We start from the raw sequence: 8,559 nt of genomic DNA on the forward strand, positions 1-8,559 counted from the left end.
CGGGGGAAGTCTTGCTGGGGCCTCTCTCCTGGAGGCGCTCACTCAGACCCAGTGCTTACATGTGGCAAGACGCTCCTCGGGGTGCGTCTTGCTTGGGCCTCTCTCCAGGAGGCGCTCAGTCAGACCCAGTGGTGACATGTGACAAGACGCTCCTCGGGACGCGTCTTGCTTGGGCTTCTCTCATGGAGGCCCTCAGTCAGACCCATTGTTGATATGTGGCAATACGCTCCTCGGGGAGCGTCTTGCTGGGGCTTCTCTCCTAGAGGCGTTCAGTCAGACCGAGTGCCGACATGTGGCAAGACGCTCCTCGGGACGCGTCTTGCTTGGGCTTCTCTCCTCGAGGCCCTCAGTCAGACTCATTGTTGACATGTGGCAAGACGCTCCTCGGGGCGCGTTTTGCTTGGGCCTCTCTCCTGGAGGCGCTCAGTCAGACCCAGTGGTGACATGTGACAAGACGCTCCTCGGGGCGCGTCTTGCTTGGGCCTCTCTCTTGGAGAACCTCAGTCAGACCCATTGTTGACATGTGGCAAGACGCTCCTCGGGGCGCGTCTTGCTTGGGCTTCTCTCCTGGAGGCCCTCAGTCAGACCCATTGTTGACATGTGGCAAGACGCTCCTCGGGGCGCGTCTTGCTTGGGCTTCTCTCCTGGAGGCCCTCAGTCAGACCCATTGTTGACATGTGGCAAGATTCTCCTCGGGGCGCGTTTTGCTTGGGCTTCTCTCCTAGAGGCGCTCAGTCAGACCGAGTGCTAACATTTGGCAAGACGCTCCTCGGGGCGCGTCTTGCTTGGGCCTCTCTCCTGGAGGCGCTCAGTCAGACCCAGTGGTGACATGTGGCAAGACGCTCCTCGGGGCGCGTCTTGCTTGGGCCTCTCTCCTGGAGGCGCTCAGTCAGACCGAGTGCTAACATTTGGCAAGACGCTCCTCGGGGCGCGTCTTGCTTGGGGCCTCTCTCCTGGAGGCCCTCAGTCAGACCCATTGTTGACATGTGGCAAGACGCTCCTCGGGGCGCGTCTTGCTTGGGCCTCTCTCCTGGAGGCCCTCAGTCAGACCCATTGTTGATATGTGGCAAGACGCTCCTCGGGGCACGTCTTGCTGGGGCTTCTCTCCTAGAGGCGTTCAGTCAGACCGAGTGCCGACATGTGGCAAAACGCTACTCAGGACGCGTCTTGCTTGGGCTTCTCTCCTCGAGGCCCTCAGTCAGACTCATTGTTGACATGTGGCAAGACGCTCCTCGGGGCGCGTCTTGCTTGGCCCTCTCTCCTGGAGGCGCTCAGTCAGACCGAGTGCTGACATAAGGCAAGATGCTCCTCGGGGCACGTCTTGCTGGGGCCTCTCTCCTGGAGGCGCTCACTCAGACCCAGTGCTTACATGTGGCAAGACGCTCCTCGGGGCGCGTCTTGCTTGGGCTTCTCTCATGGAGGCCCTCAGTCAGAACCATTGTTGATATGTGGCAATACGCTCCTCGGGGCGCGTCTTGCTGGGGCTTCTCTCCTAGAGGCGTTCAGTCAGACCGAGTGCCGACATGTGGCAAGACGCTCCTCGGGACGCGTCTTGCTTGGGCTTCTCTCCTCGAGGCCCTCAGTCAGACTCATTGCTGACATGTGGCAAGACGCTCCTCGGGGCGCGTCTTGCTTGGGCCTCTCTCCTGGAGGCGCTCAGTCAGACCGAGTAGTGACATGTGGGATGACGCTCCTCGGGGCGCGTCTTGCTTGGGCTTCTCTCCTGGAGGCCCTCAGTCGGACCCATTGTTGACATGTGGCAAGACGCTCCTCGGGGCGCATCTTGCTTGGGCCTCTCTCCTGGGGGCCCTCTGTCCGACCCATTGTTGACATGTGGCAAGATGCTCCTCGGGGCGCGTCTTGCTTGGGCCTCTCTCCTGGAGGCGCTCAGTCAGACCGAGTGCTGACATAAGGCAAGATGCTCCTCGGGGCGCGTCTTGCTGTGGCCTCTCTCCTGGAGGCGCTCAATCAGACCCAGTGGTGACACGTGGCAAGACGCTCCTCGGGGCGCGTCTTGCTTGGGCCTCTCTCCTGGAGGCACTCAGTCAGACCCAGTGGTGACACGTGGCAAGACGCTCCTCGGGGCGCGTCTTGCTTGGGCCTCTCTCCTGGTGGCGCTAAGTCAGACCGAGTACTGACATGTGGCAAGACGCTCCTCGGGGCGCGTCTTGCTTGGGCCTCTCTCCTGGAGGCGCTAAGTCAGACCGAGTACTGACATGTGGCAAGACGCTCCTCGGGGCGTCTTGCTTGGGCCTCTCTCCTGGAGGCGTTCAGTCAGACCGAGTGCTGACATGTGGCAAGACGCTCCTCGGGGCGCGTCTTGCTTGGGCCTCTCTCCTGGAGGCGCTCAGTCAGACCGAGTGCTGACATAAGGCAAGATGCTACTCGGGGCGCGTCTTGCTGGGGCCTCTCTCCTGGAGGCGCTCAGTCAGACCCAGTGCTTACATGTGGCAAGACGCTCCTCGGGGCGCGTCTTGCTTGGGCCTCTCTCCAGGAGGCGCTCAGTCAGACCCAGTGGTGACATGTGACAAGACGCTCCTCGGGGCTCGTCTTGCTTGGGCTTCTCTCATGGAGGCCCTCAGTCAGACCCATTGTTGATATGTGGCAAGACGCTCCTCGGGGCGCGTCTTGCTGGGGCTTCTCTCCTAGAGGCGTTCAGTCAGACCGAGTGCCGACATGTGGCAAGACGCTCCTCGGAACGCGTCTTGCTTGGGCTTCTCTCCTCGAGGCCCTCAGTCAGACTCATTCTTGACATGTGGCAAGACGCTCCTCGGGGCGCGTTTTGCTTGGGCCTCTCTCCTGGAGGCGCTCAGTCAGACCCAGTGGTGACATGTGACAAGACGCTCCTCGGGGCGCGTCTTGCTTGGGCCTCTCTCCTGGAGGCGCTCAGTCAGACCCAGTGGTGACATGTGACAAGACGCTCCTCGGGGCGCGTCTTGCTTGGGCTTCTCTCATGGAGGCCCTCAGTCAGACCCATTGTTGATATGTGGCAAGACGCTCGTCGGGGCGCGTCTTGCTTGGGCCTCTCTCCTGGAGGCGCTCAGTCAGACCGAGTGCTGACATGTGGCAAGACGCTCCTCGGGGCGCGTCTTGCTTGGGCTTCTCTCATGGAGGTCCTCAGTCAGACCCATTGTTGATATGTGGCAAGACGCTCCTCGGGGCGAGTCTTGCTTGGGCCTCTCTCCTTGAGGTGCTCAGTCAGACCCAGTGTTGACATGGTGCAAGACGCTCCTCAGGACGCGTCTTGCTTGGGCTTCTCTCTTGGAGGCCCTCAGTCAGACCCAGTGGTGACATGTGGCAACACGCTCCTCGGGGCGCTTATTGCTTGGGCCTCTCTCCTGGAGGCCCTCTGTCAGACCCAGTGATTACATATGGCAAGACGCTCCTCGGGGCGCGTCTTGCTTGGGCCTCTCTCCAGGAGGCGCTCAGTCAGACCCAGTGGTGACATGTGACAAGACGCTCCTCGGGGCTCGTCTTGCTTGGGCTTCTCTCATGGAGGCCCTCTGTCAGACCCATTGTTGATATGTGGCAAGACGCTCCTCGGGGCGCGTCTTGCTGGGGCTTCTCTCCTAGAGGCGTTCAGTCAGACCGAGTGCCGACATGTGGCAAGACGCTCCTCGGGACGCGTTTTGCTTGGGCCTCTCTCCTGGAGGCGCTCAGTCAGACCCAGTGGTGACATGTGACAAGATGCTCCTCGGGGCGCGTCTTGCTTGGGCCTCTCTCCTGGAGGCGCTCAGTCAGACCCAGTGGTGACATGTGACAAGACGCTCCTCGGGGCGCGTCTTGCTTGGGCTTCTCTCATGGAGGCCCTCAGTCAGACCCATTGTTGATATGTGGCAAGACGCTCCTCGGGGCGCGTCTTGCTTGGGCCTCTCTCCTGGAGGCGCTCAGTCAGACCGAGTGCTGACATGTGGCAAGACGCTCCTCGGGGCGCGTCTTGCTTGGGCCTCTCTCCTGGAGGCGCTCAGTCAGACCCAGTGGTGACATGTGACAAGATGCTCCTCGGGGCGCGTCTTGCTTGGGCCTCTCTCCTGGAGGCGCTCAGTCAGACCCAGTGGTGACATGTGACAAGACGCTCCTCGGGGCGCGTCTTGCTTGGGCTTCTCTCATGGAGGCCCTCAGTCAGACCCATTGTTGATATGTGGCAAGACGCTCCTCGGGGCGCGTCTTGCTTGGGCCTCTCTCCTGGAGGCGCTCAGTCAGACCGAGTGCTGACATGTGGCAAGACGCTCCTCGGGGCGCGTCTTGCTTGGGCTTCTCTCATGGAGGCCCTCAGTCAGACCCATTGTTGATATGTGGCAAGACGCTCCTCGGGGCGAGTCTTGCTTGGGCCTCTCTCCTTGAGGTGCTCAGTCAGACCCAGTGTTGACATGGTGCAAGACGCTCCTCAGGACGCGTCTTGCTTGGGCTTCTCTCTTCGAGGCCCTCAGTCAGACCCATTGTTGACATGTGGCAAGACGCTCCTCGGGGCACGTCTTGCTTGGGCTTCTCTCCTGGAGTCCCTCAGTCAGACCCATTGTTGACATGTGGCAAGATGCTTCTCGGGGTGCGTCTTGACTGGGCCTCTCTCCTGGAGGCGCTCAGTCAGACCGAGTGCTAACATGTGGCAAGACGCTCCTCGGGGCGCGTCTTGCTGGGGCTTCTCTCCTGGAGGCGTTCAGTCAGACCGAGTGCTGACATGTGGCAAGACACTCCTCGGGACGCGTCTTGCTTGGGCTTCTCTCCTGGAGGCCCTCAGTCAGACTCATTGTTGACATGTGGCAAGACGCTTCTCGGGGTGCGTCTTGACTGGGCCTCTCTCCTGGAGGCGCTCAGTCAGACCGAGTGCTAACATGTGGCAAGACGCTGCTCGGGGCGCGTCTTGCTGGGGCTTCTCTCCTGGAGGCGTTCAGTCAGACCGAGTGCTGACATGTGGCAAGACACTCCTCGGGACGCGTCTTGCTTGGGCTTCTCTCCTGGAGGCCCTCAGTCAGACTCATTGTTGACATGTGGCAAGACGCTTCTCGGGGTGCGTCTTGACTGGGCCTCTCTCCTGGAGGCGCTCAGTCAGACCGAGTGCTAACATGTGGCAAGACGCTGCTCGGGGCGCGTCTTGCTTGGGCTTCTCTCCTGGAGGCCCTCAGTAAGACCCATTGTTGACATGTGGCAAGACGCTCCTCGGGGCGCGTTTTGCTTGGGCCTCTCTCCTGGAGGCGCTCAGTCAGACCGAGTGCTAACATTTGGCAAGACGCTCCTCGGGGCGCGTCTTGCTTGGGGCCTCTCTCCTGGAGGCCCTCAGTCAGACCCATTGTTGACATGTGGCAAGACGCTCCTCGGGGCGCGTCTTGCTTGGGCCTCTCTCCTGGAGGCCCTCAGTCAGACCCATTGTTGATATGTGGCAAGACGCTCCTCGGGGCACGTCTTGCTGGGGCTTCTCTCCTAGAGGCGTTCAGTCAGACCGAGTGCCGACATGTGGCAAAACGCTACTCAGGACGCGTCTTGCTTGGGCTTCTCTCCTCGAGGCCCTCAGTCAGACTCATTGTTGACATGTGGCAAGACGCTCCTCGGGGCACGTCTTGCTGGGGCCTCTCTCCTGGAGGCGCTCACTCAGACCCAGTGCTTACATGTGGCAAGATGCTCCTCGGGGCGCGTCTTGCTTGGGCCTCTCTCCAGGAGGCGCTCAGTCAGACCCAGTGGTGACATGTGACAAGACGCTCCTCGGGGCGCGTCTTGCTTGGGCTTCTCTCATGGAGGCCCTCAGTCAGACCCATTGTTGATATGTGGCAATACGCTCCTCGGGGCGCGTCTTGCTGGGGCTTCTCTCCTAGAGGCGTTCAGTCAGACCGAGTGCCGACATGTGGCAAGACGCTCCTCGGGACGCGTCTTGCTTGGGCTTCTCTCCTCGAGGCCCTCAGTCAGACTCATTGTTGACATGTGGCAAGACGCTCCTCGGGGCGCGTTTTGCTTGGGCCTCTCTCCTGGAGGCGCTCAGTCAGACCCAGTGGTGACATGTGACAAGACGCTCCTCGGGGCGCGTCTTGCTTGGGCCTCTCTCTTGGAGAACCTCAGTCAGACCCATTGTTGACATGTGGCAAGATGCTCCTCGGGGCGCGTCTTGCTTGGGCTTCTCTCCTGGAGGCCCTCAGTCAGACCCATTGTTGACATGTGGCAAGACGCTCCTCGGGGCGCGTCTTGCTTGGGCCTCTCTCCTGGAGGCGCTCAGTCAGACCGAGTGCTGACATAAGGCAAGACGCTCCTCGGGGCGCGTCTTGCTGGGGCCTCTCTCCTGGAGGAGCTCAGTCAGACCCAGTGCTTACATGTTGCAAGACGCTCCTCGGGGCGCGTCTTGCTGGGGCTTCTCTCCTGGAGGCGTTCAGTCAGACCGAGTGCTGACATGTGGCAAGACACTCCTCGGGACGCGTCTTGCTTGGGCTTCTCTCCTGGAGGCCCTCAGTCAGACTCATTGTTGACATGTGGCAAGACGCTTCTCGAGGTGCGTCTTGCTTGGGCCTCTCTCCTGGAGGCGCTCAGTCAGACCGAGTGCTAACATGTGGCAAGACGCTCCTCGGGGCGCGTCTTGCTTGGGCTTCTCTCCTGGAGGCCCTCAGTCAGACTCATTGTTGACATGTGGCAAGACGCTCCTCGGGGCGCGTCTTGCTTGGGCCTCTCTCCTGGAGGCGCTCAGTCAGACCGAGTGCTGACATAAGGCAAGACGCTCCTCGGGGCGCGTCTTGCTTGGGCCTCTCTCCTGGAGGGGCTCAGTCAGACCCAGTGGTGACATGTGGCAAGACGCTCCTCGGGGCGCGTCTTGCTTGGGCCTCTCTCCTGGAGACGCTTAGTCAGACCCAGTGTTGACACGTGACAAGACGCTCCTCGGGCGCGTCTTGCTTGGGCTTCTCTCATGGAGGCCCTCAGTCAGACCCATTGTTGATATGTGGCAAGACGCGTCTCGGGGTGCATCTTGCTTGGGCCTCTCTCCTGGAGGCGCTCAGTCAGACCGAGTGCTAACATGTGGCAAGACGCTCCTCGGGGCGCGTCTTGCTTGGGCTTCTCTCATGGAGGCCCTCAGTCAGACCCATTGTTGATATGTGGCAAGACGTTCCTCGGGGCGCGTCTTGCTTGGGCCTCTCTCCTGGAGGCGCTCAGTCAGACCCAGTGGTGACATGTGGCAAGACGCTCCTCGGGGCGCGTCTTGCTTGGGCCTCTCTCCTGGAGACGCTCAGTCAGACCCCGTGTTGACACGTGACAAGACGCTCCTCGGGGCGCGTCTTGCTTGGGCTTCTCTCATGGAGGCCCTCAGTCAGACCCATTGTTGATATGTGGCAAGACACTCCTCGGGGCGCGTCTTGCTTGGGCCTCTCTCCTGGAGGCGCTCAGTCAGACCGAGTGCTGACATGTGGCAAGACGCTCCTCGGGGCGCGTCTTGCTTGGGCTTCTCTCCTGGAGGCCCTCAGTCAGACCCATTGTTTACAAGTGGCAAGACGCTCCTCGGGGCGCATCTTGCTTGGGCCTCTCTCCTGGAGGCCCTCTGTCAGCCCCAGTGTTGACATGTGTCAAGACGCTCCTCGGGGTGCGTCTTGCTTGGGCCTCTCTCCTGGAGGCGCTCAGTCAGACCGAGTGCTGACACGTGGCAAGACGCTCCTCGGGGCGCGTCTTGCTTGGGCTTCTCTCCTGGATGCCCTCAGTCAGACCCATTGTTGACATGTGGCAAGAAACTCCTCGGGACGCGTCTTGCTTGGGCTTCTCTCCTGGAGGCCCTCAGTCAGACTCATTGTTGACATGTGGCAAGACACTCCTCGGGACGCGTCTTGCTTGGGCCTCTCTCCTGGAGGCGCTCAGTCAGACCCAGTGGTGACATGTGGCAAGACGCTCCTCGGGGCGCGTCTTGCTTGGGCCTCTCTCCTGGAGACGCTCAGTCAGACCCAGTGATGACACGTGACAAGACGCTCCTCGGGGCGCGTCTTGCTTGGGCTTCTCTCATGGAGGCCCTCAGTCAGACCCATTGTTGATATGTGGCAAGACGCTCCTCGGGGCGCGTCTTGCTTGGGCCTCTCTCCTGGAGGCGCTCAGTCAGACCGAGTGCTGACATGTGGCAAGACGCTCCTCGGGGCGCGTCTTGCTTGGTCTTCTCTCCTGGAGGCCCTCAGTCAGACCCATTGTTTACATGTGGCAAGACGCTCCTCGGGGCGCATCTTGCTTGGGCCTCTCTCCTGGAGGCCCTCTGTCTGCCCCAGTGTTGACATGTGTCAAGACGCTCCTCGGGGTGCGTCTTGCTTGGGCCTCTCTCCTGGAGGCGCTCAGTCAGACCGAGTGCTGACACGTGGCAAGACGCTCCTCGGGGCGCGTCTTGCTTGGGCTTCTCTCCTGGAGGCCCTCAGTCAGACCCATTGTTGACATGTGGCAAGACACTCCTCGGGACGCGTCTTGCTTGGGCTTCTCTCCTGGAGGCCCTCAGTCAGACTCATTGTTGACATGTGGCAAGACACTCCTCGGGACGCGTCTTGCTTGGGCCTCTCTCCTGGAGGCGCTCAGTCAGACCGAGTGCTGACATAAGGCAAAACGCACCTCGGGACGCGTCTT

Source organism: Nothobranchius furzeri, chromosome 6, assembly GCF_043380555.1.
Source record: "Nothobranchius furzeri strain GRZ-AD chromosome 6, NfurGRZ-RIMD1, whole genome shotgun sequence".
Lineage (NCBI taxonomy): Eukaryota > Metazoa > Chordata > Actinopteri > Cyprinodontiformes > Nothobranchiidae > Nothobranchius > Nothobranchius furzeri.